The sequence below is a fragment of the Ictidomys tridecemlineatus genome, unplaced genomic scaffold (assembly GCF_052094955.1).
Source record: "Ictidomys tridecemlineatus isolate mIctTri1 unplaced genomic scaffold, mIctTri1.hap1 Scaffold_222, whole genome shotgun sequence".
Lineage (NCBI taxonomy): Eukaryota > Metazoa > Chordata > Mammalia > Rodentia > Sciuridae > Ictidomys > Ictidomys tridecemlineatus.
The window spans coordinates 1-18,418 of NW_027521915.1; the positions used below are offsets into that span (position 1 = coordinate 1).

Sequence of the window (18,418 nt, forward strand, 5' to 3'; positions counted from 1 at the left end):
GCCCCCGTCCTCTTCGTGGCCGACGCCGCCGTCGCAGCTGCACATCCTCTGGCTTAACTCGCCATTGCAACAGAAGCCCCTCACGTCACGCACAGCGCGTTATGAAGCGGTTCCGGCGGCTGCGAACCGTGGCCCCTCTAGAATTTGGTTTTCAATATTCAAAATCTTTCAGCTCATTCAGTAAAGTGATTTGGTAATGAATTTATGCTGAAATGTTTCTGTCATGTTCTCTTTTTTTTTTTTTCAGGAAAAAAATCAAAATTTCATGAATGATAGGGGCCATTCAAAAATAAGCAGGACCCAAAACAGATGGGATCATACAAGAGACTGTATTACTCTTACATTTACCACATACAATCAACATTTTAACCTCTATTATATTTCACAACTTGTTATTAAATTTAAAGCACCTGTGTATGGTGATTTTACTTTCACTCTACAGCCTATGATATTGAATTGAACACTGTAATTTGTCCCATTGGAATAAATCATGCAACTGTCACAGAATCAGGTTAAGTGGTTTATAAGGCATATTGGAACGAGTTAAAAGTCATTTTATATCCATTTAAAAGTTTATTCTTTTGGATGAAGGGGTTCCTGAATGCCTCAGTCATAGTGTGTTGTAAATCAGCTGGATAGTTTGTTGAAGTGTAATTTATTTGGCTTAGGATGAAGCCGCAGAAATTGGTGGGAACTGTCTTTATCCCAGGATGAAGGGTGTCCTCTGAGCTGGGTTGGGAACAGCAGCTTTCACATCACACTCAGAATTCCAAGTAGACAAGGATGACAAGGGCAGGCAGCAGTAAGCCAAGAAAACTTGAAGACAGGGTGGACTTACCTACAAAAGAAAATGAAAAGCATATATGTCATTTCATTGATTGGTCATTATTGTTCATTTAGTCTGCTTGGGGAAGGTATGATTGTGTTGCCCTGAAAACCAAATGTTTTGTTTATTGGTGATTGAAAAGAAAGAAAGATAGAAAGAAGGAAGGAAGGAAGGAAGGAAGGAAGGAAGGAAGGAAGGAAGGAAGGAAGGAAATAGAGAAAGAGAGATTTGATCAAGGATTTAGAGACCACATGAACTGTTTTTATAGGTTTAAAGTAGTCATAGAAAATAATAAGATCAAAAATGATTATCCTGTCTCTATGATACAGCAGTCCCAAATTCCTACCAGAAGGCAAAAGGTCAAGAAGTATATATAAGAAATGGGACTGGGGATGTGGCTCAATGGTAGCGCAATTGTCTAGCATGCACAAAGCCCTGGGCTTTGCAAAAACAAAACGACAATAGCAACAACAAAAATAACAAACAAACCTAACAATGTTACCTGGGATAATAATATCAGAGGTGTACTGGATAAATCTTGCATAATTCCATATTTCAATAATTTTAACACATTTAGGTACTCACATAAAGACTTAAGAAAAGCATTTCTAATAACATTAATTTTCTTTATGTTTTTTAGCTAAAGAATAATTGCCCTGATGTATTATTCTCTGAAATAAAAATGAAAATGATTTAATATGCTCTGAACACATATGAATTGATATTGCAATTTGGGTGCCACCTAGAAGGACAACTTCTGTTGTAAGTAAGTTCTTGGCCTATGTGCTTTTGTCTCTAGAACTCCTGACAGAGAAGGTTTACTTTTTGTTTCCATTCTCCACACATTTTAGGAACTAACTTACTGGAAAAAGGGAAGGGCTAAAAACTATAGTCAACAGTTTGCAAAGATGATAATTTCTTTTTCAATTTTTGGAAGTTTACTTTCTAAATTTGAAAACTTAATATCTAAGATTAAAAATGGCCTAAATCAGCCCATTCTTTAAAATATCTCTCTTACATCCAAGACTTAGAGCATTTCTCCTGAATATCTAGGCATTATGATCACATCTGTGGTCCCTCTAAAGAGGAAGAGAATCCTTTCTGCATGCTTGCATTCCACCACTGTCCTGCTGGCTGCTTGGAAAATATAATAGAAAGTATTTTTAGATACAGATAAAGTGATATTGGGAAATAAGGAGGGCAGTGAGGATCAAAAAGTGAGGACAAATTTTTTTTTATTGGTTGTTCACAACATTACAAAGCTCTTGACATATCATATCTATCATATTTCATACATTAGATTGAAGTGGGTTATGAACTCCCAATTTTACCCCAAATGCAGATTGCAGAATCACGTCGGTTACACATCCACAATTTTACATAATGCCCAATTAGTAATTGTTGTATTCTGCTACCTTTCCTATCCCCTACTATCCCCCCTCCCCTCCCCTCCCATCTTCTCTCTCTACCCCATCTACTGTAATTCATTTCTCTCCTTGTTTATTTTTAAGAGCAAGATAAATGGCCCTCCAGCAGCTGCAATATTGCAGATGCTGTGTAACACTATCAATAACAATGAAAACACTAATCCTTACTATGTCAGCCTCTGTTATAGTTCCACAGCAACAAAATAGACTCCCTGTTTGCTCTTCTCTCCCTCCCTCCCTCCCTCCCTCCCTCTCTCTCTCTCTCTCTCTCTCTCTCTCTCTCTCTCTCTCTCTCTCTCTTTCTCACACACACACACACACACACACACACACACACCATGCATATACACACTTTAACATAACAGTCTATTCATTTTATTATCGTCATACTACAGATTTTGTAACTCAGATTCAGGCCAACCACCACTAGAGGCCAGAGACAGGTTTAGACCTCAGATTTGCTTAGCTCCAAACACCGTGTTCTTTCTACCTCTCTGTCACTATCCTGCAGGTAACTTTAGAAAAGGAATACTTTTGGAAATGCATAAGGACACTACACCCTGCTCTTGATGTGTCAAGATAATGTCACAAAAAGGAAAATAAATGCCATATGGGAAAACAGGGATACCTCCTAAGCTGTTTCAGAGAGTTTTTTTGCATTCTTGTAGACCTTTTTTAAAATCTACTTTTGTATATGATTTTAAAAATAGGCTACAATGCACACATCATGTTATTCTGATAAAATGACCAATAACAGACCTCAATTGCATAGTTAAACATTCAGTTTTCAAAGTTTGACCCATATTAAGACCCCTGAAGACCTTTGTCCAAGGATGAGTGCAGGGTTTCTACAATGCTCTATCCTGTGACCACAAATTACATCAGCCATGGGTACCCGTTTATGTGCTTGCTTGAATATGTGGCTTGGCACTGTACAAAAACTATGGCTACAGAAAGAAGTGTAGTCAATTATGGATGCAATTTTGAAATTTTCGTGTTAGTATGAAAACCAAACACAATTTCATAATTTGTGGTTTCAACATCAGGATATTTGATTTATTTAAATAAACTCTTCATGTTTATGTGTGTTATATTTAATTTCTCTAATGGCTCGTGCTTATGTAATTGTGGTCTTCATCTTCAATTCTCTTCTCCATTCCAGCAGAAACTGGAGACTTGATTGAATTACTATTTAAAGTCATTATAAATGTGGGGGTCTATATATTCCTGAGGGATTTTCAATATATTTTGATTATATATCTCACAAAGTATATATTACTGCTATCAAGAATAATTCTAGTACATATATGGTATGTATTAAACATATATTTTGATTTTCATGTATTTGTTCAAAGTTAAATATGAACAAATCATCAGTCATGTGGATCACTTTTTTCCCTAGAAGAAGAAATTTAAAACTAATTTAGAGTACTATTTCATTAGATTTTCATGCTTTTTTTTCTTTCTTTTTCTTTTTTTTTTTTTTTACCTTCCTTCAGGAAGGGTTTTTTTTTTTTTTTTTTTTTTTTTTTGCTAGAGAGGAATACAGATTGAGAGCAGAAATTTCAGTTGAACAATACTTCATTTAAAAGTTAAGTTGTCCTTATGGTAAGTAGAGAACTGCTCTTTTCAGTTTTTAATTATATCTCCTCTCTGAGGCTTAAATTTCATAAACATGATCTAATCCAAGTTGCTACTGCTTGGCTATTGATTATGACATCATATTTAGATTTTTCTTTTTGGAGTATCATTTTTATTTGTTTGTTTGTTTAGAGTTTAAAATTGTTATATTTTTAGTTTATGGACAACTTCAGGAAAGGGACTATCTGACTCCAAATTAATGCAGCTGTGTTAATGAATTTCAAGTCCAGTATATAGAAATTATTCAAACCATGATGCCACATAATTGAATCATGTTTCCTTAGCAAGACAGGACCTCCTCTGATAACTAAGCACAAGGCAGAAGGGAAAACAGCAAGAAGGCAGGGCAATGGGGTCTGAGGAAGAAGGCCTTTAAGGGATACCAGTATGACCTCCATCAAACTTCTAATATTTCTCTGTCTTTGTCTCTCTTTCTTTTTTTATATCATGATCCTCTAACTTATAAAGACAGGGTGTAAGGAGGAGGGTTACCCCTTTCTATGAAAGATTTTTCTCAAGAAATAGTATTTTTTTTTCCTATCAGAGAGATGATAGCCATCACCCACACCATCAGAAGGCATTCATTTTCCTAAGTCCTGGGCTCGCCCAGCTTGCCTTGCAAGGCCGCTTTTGACCCTTCCAAGGTCTTACAATCTCCATGGGCTCAGAGAAGAAAGAATTCTGATAAGATGGCTGACCCCTGTTCTGAGGAGTTTGCTCAGTACAGTCAGGTCTCTTAGGTACACATTGGTAGATGTTTGCCATTGCTAGTTGTTGAGTTCAACAAAACCCCTGCTGGGACAGCAGCAAGCTTAGAAAGGAGAAAGAGCAAACTTTGGGACTGAAAGAGTAAAATTAGCTCAGAGAGGAAAAGAACAAAGCCACAGGTCATGCTCCCTGCCAAGTTGACAGCAGACACTTCAAAGATGACATAGCAGCTATAAAAGGCCATAATGAATTCCTCCTTGAGTGGATAGTGTACAGTTACAATGATGGCCCAGTGATGCTCTACTCTTCCCATTTGTTAGTGGGGATACCCAACTGCTAACCTGCCCTCCCCTCATGACTTCTTCTACTTCTTCTACTTCCACCTCAGAAGCCAAAATTAATCCAGAACTGACTGATACCTTCCTTAGATCCTCCTTAGAATTCTGTTAGCAGGAACTCATATCTTACATAAGGTCCTTCTCCCTCCCATGTGAGTAGGTAATTTGTCAGAGAACAGGCTTGAGCTTGGTCTTGGTTAAGTTTTAACAGAACAGGCTGGCACCCATGAGGATCAATAAGCAAGCAGAGACTTCCCTGGTCTTAGTAGCAGGTATGAGGTTACGCCGGGAGCAGCTTCACGTGGCAGTACAAGTAGAGGGCTCTGAGGCCAGGGGAAGGGAAGTGCAACCCCCGATTTTTGCCTTTTGCTGACTGGACGATGTTGAGTATGTTCTGTAATCTTTGTAAACCTTAGTTCCTTCGACCATAGAATAGGAATAATCATATGTCTCTATGGCTATATTGTGAGAATTGAGAACATATCTACCAAAGGCTTATGTATATACAACATAAACTTTTTCTTCATAAGTAATCACAGTATGTGGAAGCCCATTACTGAAATGGGTGCAGAAGGGATGCTTTATTGAAAGATGGGTCTGAGGACAGGGCACTGCCAGGTTTTTGCCTTCTCTGTGTTTAAGCTTGCAGCTATACTTTTCCCCATCCCCAACTACCCCCTGGAACACAGGGGGCTCTGCTTATCACAGTCTTAAAGCAGAATCTTTCTGTAAAGCACTTCAGCAAATACATGGATAGTAGAAAACTCCAAGTGAGGGAAGGGAATAATAAAAATAGACTGGACTAGACAAAAGGTAATAAAGGGAAAGGAGAAGTAAGGGGAATAAGAAAGACAGTAGAATTAATTGGTCATAATGTTCCTAGCCTTGTATTTGTATATATGACCACATATATGTACATAACTCCACATCATGTATGACCACAAGAGTGGGAACCAAATAGAATAAGTTATACTTTATGTATGTGTATTCTGTCAAAATACTTTCTACTATCATGTATAACTAAAAATAAAAATAATGCGAATAATAAAGAAGAAAACTCTAAGTAAGTGCTAGCTATTCACAGTACATCTGAATATGATTATTTCTTGCTCTGGACCTGAACATTTTATTTTTGGAAGAGTAGTTGGATAGAAACCAGAGCAAAACAGCAGCATAAACTGGGCATATTGAACTTTTCTGTAATAGTCTGGATATAGTGTTACCTTCTCTGTGGCATGGTAGTCAGAGATATTTGTTTTTTAAGTAACAGAAATCCAACCAAAGAAAGAAGTGATACTCTGACTTTAGGGATAACTAGAGTCAGGGAACTGAATACATGTAGCTTTCCTCTTTTCTTCCTTCGCATATTGCTCAACATTCTCCAGGAAAATAGACATGTATTCCAAATAGAGATGAGATCCTAACTCACAATTATAGATTCTCAAAAACAAATAAATAGTATTTTTCTTTAGATCCTACCAGAGTGAGAAAACTCTAAAGGAAAAAATGATTTGCAACTTTGAATCACCTCTGCCCTCAGGCTAATAACTGTGGCTTAGTTAGTGGCTATGATTGGACCAGCCTTGAACATGTTCCCATTGCTCAACCAATCACTGTGGTAAAGGAGGCAATGCCACTTAGTAAATTGACAACTTGGTTCTTATCTCAGGAGGACTAGCACATTCCCAAGTGAATAGATTTGGGAGTAAAAGAGGGTTTCTGGGGCAAAAAAAAAAAAAAAAGAGAATATACTTCAACCCAAAGTGTAAATGCACAATGAGAATTGAAGGATATGAAAAACAACAACCCCCAGGGAGAAAAGGAGGACAATGGGCTCTGGACTTTCACAATTTCCCTTTTCTACAACTATCCCCCCCCCGCCCCCCAACTGCCCAACTCACCCATTCTGCTATGACTCAGTCTCACTGAACCCTATAAAACTCAGACCCCTATTGTAACCAGTTGCCAATTTCTTCTCGAAAATGTGCCCTTCTGCTGCTTGATAAAGCATTGCTGATCTGTTGAAATTTATCTCCATTTCTTTTCTTTCTCTTTTATTTGCTTTCATTTAGTGCCGAAAACTGGGAAGGGGTTTGAGGCTATCTACACCTCCCCATTAATGAACCTCCACCATCTTTTCTATCTTCTCATCTGATTTCTATTTCTCTCCTTCCTTCTGATAGAAGGATCCCCTTTGCAACTCCAAGTCCACTAAAGCTCAATGGCAGCAGATATATGTCCCCAAACCAATTCCATTCTTGGGCTAGGGTTTTGCTGCCTCATTGCCACATGGACAGAGCAAGGACCTGTATAGCATTCGTTATTGGTGTTGGAGGCATCCTCCTTCTAATCTTCTTCTCTCCAATCCCTACCTTAATTTAGACCTCTGGATTAGAGGCCGCTGTTTGCCATTTTGCTTTTGTATGCAACACACCAACCTCCTCATTCTTCGGAGAGGTAAGATCCCTTTCAGTCTCCTGCAGAAGCACCCTGTCCAAGACCCTCCACCTTTCTGGACCCTGGAGGTCCCTCACTACTCAGATTCTAGAAGGGATGCCCTCTCATTCTCTGGTGAAATTCTGTCTAGTGACAGGAGACATCAAAGGACACTTTGATCTCAATCACCACCCCAAACAGACCTCTCCCACATGGGAGCTTCCATGTACTGGACTCTCCCTTAGGTTGTCTCAAAAATAATTTTAAGAACCTTAAAATTTGATGCCTTATTAGGCTTAGTACTTAGATCTGGCCACAATATAAATCAGACAACCTGCATCAGTGGCCTGAATTTGGGAACTTTGACTCCAAAATCCTCCAAAACTTAAACAATTTCCTTGAATGAAATGGCAAATGGCCTGAGGCTTACCTCCAAGCTTTCTTTGACCTTCACTCAAGGCCCTCATTATGCCAACCAATTCTCACTGTGTCCCTGCTCCATAAGCCCTTTAGATCAGATCCTGATCCCCAGCCCTCTTCTTCATTTACTGCCCTGAAATAGCAGATGAACCCTCACCAAAAGTAAAGCGGGAGGCTATAAAGGAAAGTTTCATAGAGAGGAGTGCCTGATTACCACCAAAAGAGACTGTCAGAGTCACAAGCGTTTTTTTTTTTTTCTGCGTCAATTTGAAACCTACAAATCTTCCTAACCTCCTACATAAGCAGGCTTTATCTGTGTTTCTCTATTTGCCAGTATGATTATCTAGCCCCAATATTTATCCCTCATATTAGTCTGAAAATATGTAATATGGCACATAAAATTCCTAACTTCACTATGAAAGCTCTAATTGACACAGATAAAAGGATCTCTACTAAACACAGAGATAATGCCAAAAGAAAGGGATTTTACAAAAATCAAATGGCATTAGGCATTCCTTCATCATTGCCACATGGACAGAGCAAGGACCTGTATAGTGTCCGTTATTTGTGTTGGAGGCATCTTCTTCTAATCCTCTCCTCTCCAATTCCTACCTTAATTTAGACCTCTGCTCCATAAGCCCCCTAGATCAGATCCTGATCCCCATTCCTCTTCTTAACTGCAGCTCAAGAAAACATCTGTGACATTAAAAATGCTAAATTTTATATATAATAATTTTATCAAATGGGCCCACTGTGCTGACTCCCACATGATTTCTTTTCCAAGAAGCAATTTACCTGCAACCCTGCCTGGCCTCCTGTGGACAAGATATGTCACTTCCTTGGCAAACTACCTTACTATAGAGGAAATACAGGCCCAAAATAATGTTGATAAGGGATGGGTTGGATCCCCCTTCACCCAGGTGTTGGGAATGCTGGTCCAGCATTGCTTCAGTTTCTTTTCTGTGGGAGAAATTTGGTGCCTGGGGCAGAGAACAGCTTGAGACAACTGAAGTCAGCTGGCTGGGGCCACTCCCCAGTGCTGCATGAAGCTATCATGTACTGAGTTTGACCCCTATAGCCCCCAGGGGTGCCAAATATCAACCACTATCTGTCTCTGTTTCTGACTGACTTGGCCTGATGCTGGAGGGCACTCTTACCCAATGAATTTGGGATTCTGAGATGAAATCTCGGTCTGATCTGAGGTCTCTGGGAAAGTGGTGACCCACTAATCCTCAAAGCATGAGTCAGGCAATCTCGCCTTCTTCAAATGCTTCAACCCCATTTCTGTCCATACTGTTTGCCTCTTAAACAAGGACTCATGATTTAAAATTAGACTACCTTCTCTAGACTCTCACAAGACACATTTGATTCTGTACTCCCCTTTTCCGGCAGGAAAAAGACCAGAAAATCTGTCTCACTTAATCACATTAAAACTACCCCTTATCTGTCCTAGTTCAATAATCCAAATTATTTATTTTCTCTAGTGGAGATATCACCCAGAACACTAATAGGCTTGCCTCCCACTTCAATTGAGGAGCATAATATGATATCATGGTCCTATGAGTATGAGGACCCCAAAGGACAAAGAGAATATGTAAGAAATGTTAAGGGCACAACGAGATGACAAAAATCCTCCCTTGAAACCAAGAAGTTAGTATTCTCCATTTTGAGTGAAGCCCCAGCCAGAGGTCATGGAAGGAAAGGCAGAAACTGCTGAATTTTCTTTATCCAAATGTAGCCAGTTGGGGAAATGAAAAATGGTTAAAATGCCCTATGGATGAGGCCTTGCTCAAAACAGCAGCTTCCTTTACTTCTTAGCTGCTGCCAGATCTCTATCTCTCCATGGATTACAGAGCCTGCAGAGCCTGCAAGATTTACAAGGCTTTCAGAGAACTGGTTGAGATCAAAGGGGGAAAAATGCCACCTTTAAATCCAAGCTGCTTATGGGACCTAAATGTCTGGCTATGTATCTCTTAGCAGTGTACCACACTGCTTTCTTAACAAGTTCCTCCCTAAACACTACAGCACAAGAAGGGAAGATAGAAGATACAAGTCTTCTGTACCTTGAAATTTTTTACCTAAGCATTTCAGAGCTCTCACTCTTTCAACATCTGAACTGACTCTAGTTTGAACCAAAAGTGCACTCTGATCTGATAAAGATGTTCAGTTTGTTGCTTTACTAATTACTGCCACTTTTTTAGAACTCCTGTTTTAAAAAATTCTATTTTTTTTAGTTCATGGTTTTATGGTGAATTCACATTTAATCCTGTATACCTAATTTAAAATATTTTCTGATCAGTCTTTTTTAATCTAATTACAGAGGTTTTTACACTGTGTTTGTTTAGAGGCCAAAATTTCAAGGGTAAGCTCTCAAATACATTGGAGAATCTCCTTTTACAACATCCTAAAAAAGGACATGGACATGGTGATGTTGGAAATAAATCTGGTGGTCCCTGAGGAAAAGTGGCCACCTGATCTAAGTATCAATCAGGGCTGTTAGACTTTACACCAAGCATTTTCAATTTCATAGGTTTCTGTGATTAATCATAATGTAAAAGTCTAATGAAGTACATTTTAATTTATAGCAGGTTAATTTTAATAGAGGCTTTAATAAACATCTGTAATATTGCCTTCTACCTGTAGAGATCTACCTGCAGCTACAAGATTGTTTCCTGGCTGATTTACGTTTGTGTGCACACCTGTGTATTGTGTTGTGTCTACATATCTGATTATGTCCATATATCATGTACATGGTATCAAAATTGGCATATAGATAAATGAGTGCTCATAAATTAAAATTTAAAAGAGAAATGGATCCAAATACCTTTCAGTTCATGAGAGTTAAAAATTTAATTTAAATTAGATAAACAGATGAGAAAAAAATATGTCTTTAAAATTACTAACTCATAGGTTTTCTAGATGGTCAGAAAATTAACAGAGTATTGGTTTCTATAAAATATCTAGAATGCAATATCCATTGTTTCTAGGATTTTTCTTCAACAGGAAAGAGATAGATAATACTCTTAACAACACTTGTCTGATATCTTGGTTTTTACAGTTAAAAATGAGTAAATTATATTTAACATCAATATCAATGTGATTGTTCATAAGTATATTAGAGGAGATATCTGATTAATTTATGCTAAAAAGCATTAACTGCTAAATATAAAATCAAGTACTTTTGATTTTTCAAATTCTATAAGGTAATATATTTAAACATTAGATGTGTTTTATAAATTGCTACATGAAAAAAAGAGTTTAAGATTTATTTGTTTCTTGTTCTTCACTAAAGCAAGATTGCTAAGAGTTAAAATTCTAACAGGTGCAATTTTATATGAAAAGAGTCCAAAACTTTTCAGCTGTGTTTCAATTAATGTATTGTAAATAACATAAAGTATGTAATCTTATTAAGAGGAATAATTGGAAAAATTCAGGAATTTCATAAGGAAGGCTTTTTCCTAAGGTCAACTATTAATGTACTAGTGATATAAATCAAAGTTTAATCCTTTATAGGTTGAAGTAACAAGGATTTCTTAAAACATTAATCTGATTTTATCTATCAAGATAATGTCTCATGTCTGTTAAGTTTTATTTAGAAAAACTTGTCTTAATAAAATTACAGTTTGTACAACTCTGATTAAACAACAATTGTTATTTTAGAGTATTACATTGCACTATAGATTCTGAATTTTCCTAAATGTATTTATATCTTCCAAGCATACTAGTCATTAAAATATAAGGTGTAGAAGAACATTTTGCCAATTTGGTTCTTTTCAAACCAGAGTTTAAAGTAAATTTTTGGGATTATAAAAATTCTGTTTCTTGGCAGGCATGGTGATGCATGCCTGCAATCCCAGTGGTTGGGAAGTTGAGGCAGGAAAATCGTGAGTTCAAAGCCAGCTTTAGCAATGACAAAGGACTAAGCAACTCAATGAGACCCTGTCTCTAAATAAAATACAAAATATGGCTGGTGATGTGGCTCAGTGGTTGAGTGTCTCTGAGTTCAATCCCTGGTATCCACCCTCCCACAACAAAAATTGTGTTTCTTAGTTCATAGCTATTATACACACTAATATGTTTTACTCTTGTTAATTTCATTTTGTATTTTCCTTCTAAACTTTAACCAGTATCTGTTAGTCCCTTACAAAAGAACAACTGGTAATATAACAACCTGAACTATTTTGAGATAATAGGCCATCATGTATAGGACAGACAGATGTAAGGCTAACTTCTAGCACTAATACTTATCCCAATTAAATAGAATGGGTAAATAACTGTAAAGTTACAGACATTAAAGGTAAAACTCAGTACTCTTACTGTAAGACTGGTGAAACTGGCTTGCTGTATATTCAGGACCCAAACTCAGAGACTAAAATTAAGGAATAAAATGGCCAAGAGAGAAAATAGCCAATACTTGGCTCTTGCCCTCTGAGATCAGCTTGACTCCAGGGAAAAAGGGAAATTCTCTAGGGTTTTTTAGCTCATGGCCACATAATCTCCTGATCAGGGAGAGTAATAAGACCCTGTAGAAGAGAAAGCTGACTGATGCACATGCTGCAAAGGGGAGGGTCATTGGAGGAGGTGTTATCCCTGATGCTTCTAAGGGAAGCCACATGGTCAAAGAGACTCTGACCTACCCAGGCAGATGGCACTTTAGTGGAACTTAGAGTTTGCTCACAAGTTCCAAAGAGTGATCTCAGCTGGCTCTTAACAACAGATAGGAATAAGGTCAATTTGACCAGCTTGGTCTTAAATACCTAAATAGTTATCACCAAAGTATAGCCATACCTGGGTATTTAAAATAAAAGACTATTATTATTTTAATTGAACCTAAGATGTATACTTGTGTCAGCCCCACAGCCCTACCTACCAAAAATTCGACTGGCCTCTGTACCTTGGTCATCCTTACTCCTCAATTTGCATTTTACCTAACAACCAAAGTTTACCTATCTTAATAAGGGCGCACACCAGGCTCAAGAAATCCCTCCAGTTTATTCCTTTACTCACAGGGCTAGAGTTATCTGCTGTGACTGGCATAGGAACAGCAGGATTAAGATCATAAATTCATTACTATGAAAAGTTATCAGACCAGGTTATTAAAGAGTTTCAACAGGTTGTTGACTCGGTACTGAAGTAGCTGATTCCTGGTAGTCCTCATTGGGGGATCAAAAATGACAGACTTCCTGATTATGCTCCCTTATATACCCCTTAATATTCACCTTTTTCATAATAAACTTTCTTCCCTGTATTCTTAATGTTCCTTTATTCTTAACAGCTTCTTTAGCTCAAAATGCCTCCCAGGAACATGTTAAAGCCACTGTCCTCCTGTGTTTACATTGTGATTCTCTGAAACCACAGAAAGGGGAATTCACCTACAATGACCTCTAGGCTCCTTCCATATATGGTCCTTTTCAGCCTCAACCCTGGGACCTCTGTCTTCTCCCTCAGAACTCTGAAAGTGGAGGTCTCCATACTTTGCCCCTTTTCAGCAGGAAGCAGCCAGACATGATATTGATACACCTATTCAGTATCCCCTTTCAGAGTCTGTAATGAAGAATATGGGAAACAGCAACCACCAGGGAGAAAAGGAGAACAACTCCCAGGGAAAAAAGGAAAACTATGGGCCATGGACTTTCACAATTTCCTGTATCTACAACAGTTCATCCTGACTACTCAATGGACACATTCTGCTATGATTCGGTTACACTGAATCTTATAAAACTCAACTGCCTGTTATAATCAGTTGCTATTTTCCTCTCTAAAATGTGCCCTTCTGTTGCTTAATAAAGCATTGCTGATCTGTTGAGGTCTGTCTCTGTTTTTTTTTTTTGTTTGTTTGTTTCTTTCTTTCTTTCTCTTTCATTTGCTTTCAAGTCACTGAAAGCTACATGGGATAATCAGTGTTCCAAAGTTGTTGATCAGTAACCCTTCTGTCAAAGAGCATGTCACAAGAGAAAGGACCTGTCCACAAATTTGGAAAGTGTGTTTTGTGACAAAGTTGTGGTAAAACATAAAAGTATGTTGCAGGGAATTACACACTTGAGTTATTCACAGGCTCTCTAACTGGCCTTGTCAACATTCACCTACTTTTCAACTGCTTGAGGCTAATCAAGATAACAGTGAGTGATTTATTTAGCTACAGAAAACTTCAGCATTTCAAATAAACTAGAGTCATTTCATGAGAAACCACCGAGATTCACCCAGGACTGGTGCAGCATTAGAAACTGTCAGCATTTATGACCTTATTTATTTTCAGAGGAGTTTTTCACTTTACAAACTCAATCACTCAAAAAATTTATTCTGAAAAAAAACCAAACAGCTAAAAGATGCTTAAGAGCTCTGTTTTGAAATTTAGCTCAACAAGTTGGGAATTTCTGGGTCATTCACCAGATGTACCCTTCAGAAAATTATTAAATTTTATCTGTTCTCTACTGGGTCACAGTAGGGATTAGGTAAGGAAATTAATTAGGTATATAATATAATTACTTAATTTTTTTGTGGTAGAAAAGAATAGAAACAAATATTAAAGGAGGCAGAACTGTGTCTAAATTTGAGACCATGAAGCCTATGAGATGATGCAGTCTTCTGACAAAGGCAATTTTTAAAAATTCATGCAGCCCAATATTCTTACAGAATTTAACACTTGATAAATTTGAAGCCATTGAGACAAAAACAAATATTTAAAAATGTACCTTAATCACAGGGATTTCACAAAATATCTGGGACAATACAATCTTAGACTTATTATTATTTGACAGATTTTTAAAAGAATTTCTCTTATCTTTGTTTCTTTGTTTTTATACATTTTCTCCTGCAGTATTTTCTTCCCAGGTGCATATGCCATTATTCATCTTGGCTAATCTCTACCAACAGCACAAGCATACAGTAGACCTGAAATATAAGACTTACTCACAAAGTAGAAAATTTTCTTGCCTGAAAACTGGGAAAGAATTGATGGTAAAATTCCTGTAGTTCAGGAAGACTATTGTTAAAATTTCTTTTAGATCATTACCAAAATTGCTTTTTTATACATGTTCTATGCTTATTAAGAATTAAAGAATTTTTGAGGAAATGTTTTTAACATTCTCATCCCCTCTCCCCCCCCACACACACACATCAAGTTGGTGGAGTGGTGGTTATGTTAATTAGTTTGACTAAATCTTTCCATAATGTGTTCATAAATCAAAACATCCCATTGCATTCCATAAATATGCATTACTATTATTTACTAATTATATATGACTAAAATAAAATAGTTAAAAATTAAAGGTGACTTTTTTAGGAAATTAGTTAGATTTGCTTTAAACAATTCTTTTGAGGAACACATCCATACCATTTTCAATTTTGAATCAATTATTATGAGTACTAACTTTCTGATTTTAACAAAATGAAGTAATAGATATTTACCCTAGTTGGTTTTAAGAATTTCTAGAACAGAAACCAAAAAGAAATCAGAAAATAAAATTAATTTGTAGTTTTAGGTAGAGCAGGATTTTTTGTATATTTGATGTTTTTCTTGTCTTTATTTTGCCTTCAGATATATATTTAAGTACAGTATCTGTTTATCACCCTGCTTATTTTGATTTTGTTGATTTTATCTTCTTATGCCTCTTTGAGACGGCATTATTAATATTAAGCTGCACAGAAAAAAGGCAGCCTAAGGCCTGCTTCTAGTTCTATCAAATAATTGGTTATATAACTCGTAAAAATAATTATTTGGGCTCAAATCATGGTTCTGACCCTGTCATGATCTTTGGCTATTTTATGTCTCAAACATGTGGACTTTCCTTCTATAAAATATAGGGATCAGTGTGTTAGTCTTAAGGTTCCTACTAAGGCAGGAGCCTGAGTCTAAGCAAACCATAATGTAGTTTAGAATGTAGAGTATTGAGCCATGAAATCTGCAAACACACTTGTCATAGTTCTCCTTATTTATGATAATCAAAGTTGATATTAGTTTATAAATATTCATTAAAAGCTTGGTCATATAAGTACCAGTGGTGGGTTGTTTCAATCAAGTCAAACCCACTAATTTTGCTGCTTCTACTTGTTTGGCAATTATGAACCGCTATGCCAAGCAAAATAGATCTTTTTTTCTATTTTTGGCAGAGGTTCATGGTTGGCTGGCAGCTGGTCCTGGCAGTTCTGTTTGTTCCTCACTGTTGATTCTGGCCCTTTTCCTGTCAGAGAATGCCAGATTGCTAGGATACATTTCCTCTTTGATAATAGAGTGAGCATTAGCAATAGATGACTACCAATTATTTGCTGGGAAACATAAAAGCAACTTATAACTACCTCCTTGCCAATAAGCACATGCTTCAAAACCCAACTTTTGATTTTTTTGGGGGGGGGAGAGGTAAGAAAATAATTATGAAAACTTTTAAAATTGGCTTATATACTTCTTTGGAAATGCAAGGTGGCATTTTCATAAGGGCATGAACTTTGGGGTGAGACAGAATGCAATTTGAATATCATAACCACTCACTTGAGGGTGTGACCCCTCAGAGGCACTTACCCACCTCTCTGATTTCCATTTCCTTACCTTTAAAATGGGGAGGGTATACTTATACAGTAGGATGTTATAAGAATTAAATTTGAAAAATATGAGAAATGCACAGTAAAGACCATCTGTTAATTATGAAGTTGAAAATAATTGTCCATTTACAAATTATTATTTAGTGAGTATTTAGTGATAAAATGTAAGCATGGAGTGAGACAAAAGAGACCCGGTCTCTGCATCCTGTTCTACAGAATTCTTACACAGCATACATATGGGTTTTATGGATTTGTTTCATTTTCAACTTACACGAAATCTATAGCAATGTATTCAATTTCTTTATAACAACCAGAGCAAGTTTATTAGATAATCTTTGCATATAGGTATGAAAATAGCTGTTTGAAAGAACATTCTCCACAATAGGTAGCCTGAACTTTATGGAATATATCAAATTACCAACAGGATTACTTTCTCTTAAATTCTATTGAAGTTAGAGAGCCTGGAAACTTCAGATGCTCATTTGATTTTTCCATGTTTATTTTTAAAACTAATAAATTATTCTTCTGCAGCCTCTACCTTGCCTTCATCTAATTAGTATTGAGGCACAGGGAAAAGTAAAGTCAGAAAGAAGATTCAAGAATTGATGTAAGCGTATCTAAACTAAAGAAATTCAAACTAAAGGGAACAGATATGTCTTCTCACATAGCCCACAGAATTCCTCTCAGTTCTTTTATACAAATTTGACTAGATGATATTTTGGTGATTTTAATTCCCATGTTCAAGCCCACAGTGGGGCATAAAATTTACTTCTAGATGAGACAATGGAAACTTTGGGGTCACACTATCATGAAGCTGGATGTCATGACTACTCATTCATAGACAGTCTAGCATTGTATGAAATTCCTAAAATTATAGGAAAGATGCAATATGTTTTGGAGATACATACTTGAACACCTAATACCTTATCCATATTTGTGAGAGAATTCTTCCTCAATTCTAGGAAAAAGTATGTATGTGGCCTAAAAGAATAGTAGCTCCTTGAGGAAGGTGAGAGCTGTGGAATACACAGAAAAACTGTTCCAAGTGGAAGCAGTATTCAGATTCATGTGGCTCCTTATTTAGCAGCCACTATCCAAGTGGTTGTCTTACTTGGAAGTGATTCTGATCTCACATATCTGGTTTTATCTAAATATAGATACAGGTTATATCAAAAATTTATACTGTACCTCTGTTTTTCTTTGTAAAATAGAATCTCCACCTGACAATGAGGAAACCTCCAAAATTTAAATATACTGGGAATGGTGATAGTAGAATGAAAAAAGGAGATTTCTTTAACTGTATTTCACTTAAGTTTTCTGGACAGTCTGACCCATAACATGGCATTATTAAATACTGGTTCAATGTGCTCCTTTAATTTTTATCACTTAGTAAGTTCTACTCTGTTCAGGACACTTTGAACATGTTATTTAACTAGTAAAATGCACAATTATGTATCCTTATTTTTATTTATAGAGGCTCACCTATGTCCACCTGGCAGAAGGCAAAAATGGGTACTCCACTCAAACCACAGTCTAACCTACTGCCCTTTTTGGTCTATCCCATGGCTGCTTCCTGAACATCTCCTAATATTGTTAGATAATGCAGTGATCCCACCTCAAAGTAATGATTTGCAAGTTGGAGATTATTGCAGGTATTTAAAAACTTCTATTGCTACAGAAGCCAAGAATCCTATTCTCCCACTGGTTCCAAATGGTGATTAAGAGACATGACTACCTTGGAAACTTTCCCAGGTCTTAAACTAGAGCAAAAAGTCCCATTTGATTTCTCTTGATTTATCTTTTGATTTGGGGCTATGACAAATGAATGACTCACCTGTTTAACATAGTATCTTGGTACACATGACTTTCTTTCTTACTATGATCCTGAACTTATTTGTTATACTGGAGCCTCACTGCAGGATTAAGCTATCAAAAAGATCAGTGCCTCTCTGTCTCCACCCCCACATACGAAGTTTTTATAAGAAATTGTCTAAATCTATGAATCCCTGGTATCTTAAATGGATCACAACAATGTAGGGTTCTCTTTGCACTACAGGAGAAACAATTTCTAAGATGTTCTGAAAAGG

The 18,418-nt window shown here is 36.8% G+C and overlaps 1 long non-coding RNA gene across 1 annotated transcript in view; it reads right to left on the reverse strand.

The window, feature by feature from the left end:
- Positions 1–226: 226 nt before the first annotated feature.
- LOC144373068 (uncharacterized) overlaps positions 227–18,418 on the reverse strand; it is a 37,222-nt gene continuing 19,030 nt past the window's right edge. Inside the window, exon 3 of the long non-coding RNA XR_013432867.1 lies at positions 227–838. This is a non-coding gene — a long non-coding RNA (uncharacterized LOC144373068). The remainder of the gene's footprint in view (positions 839–18,418) is intronic.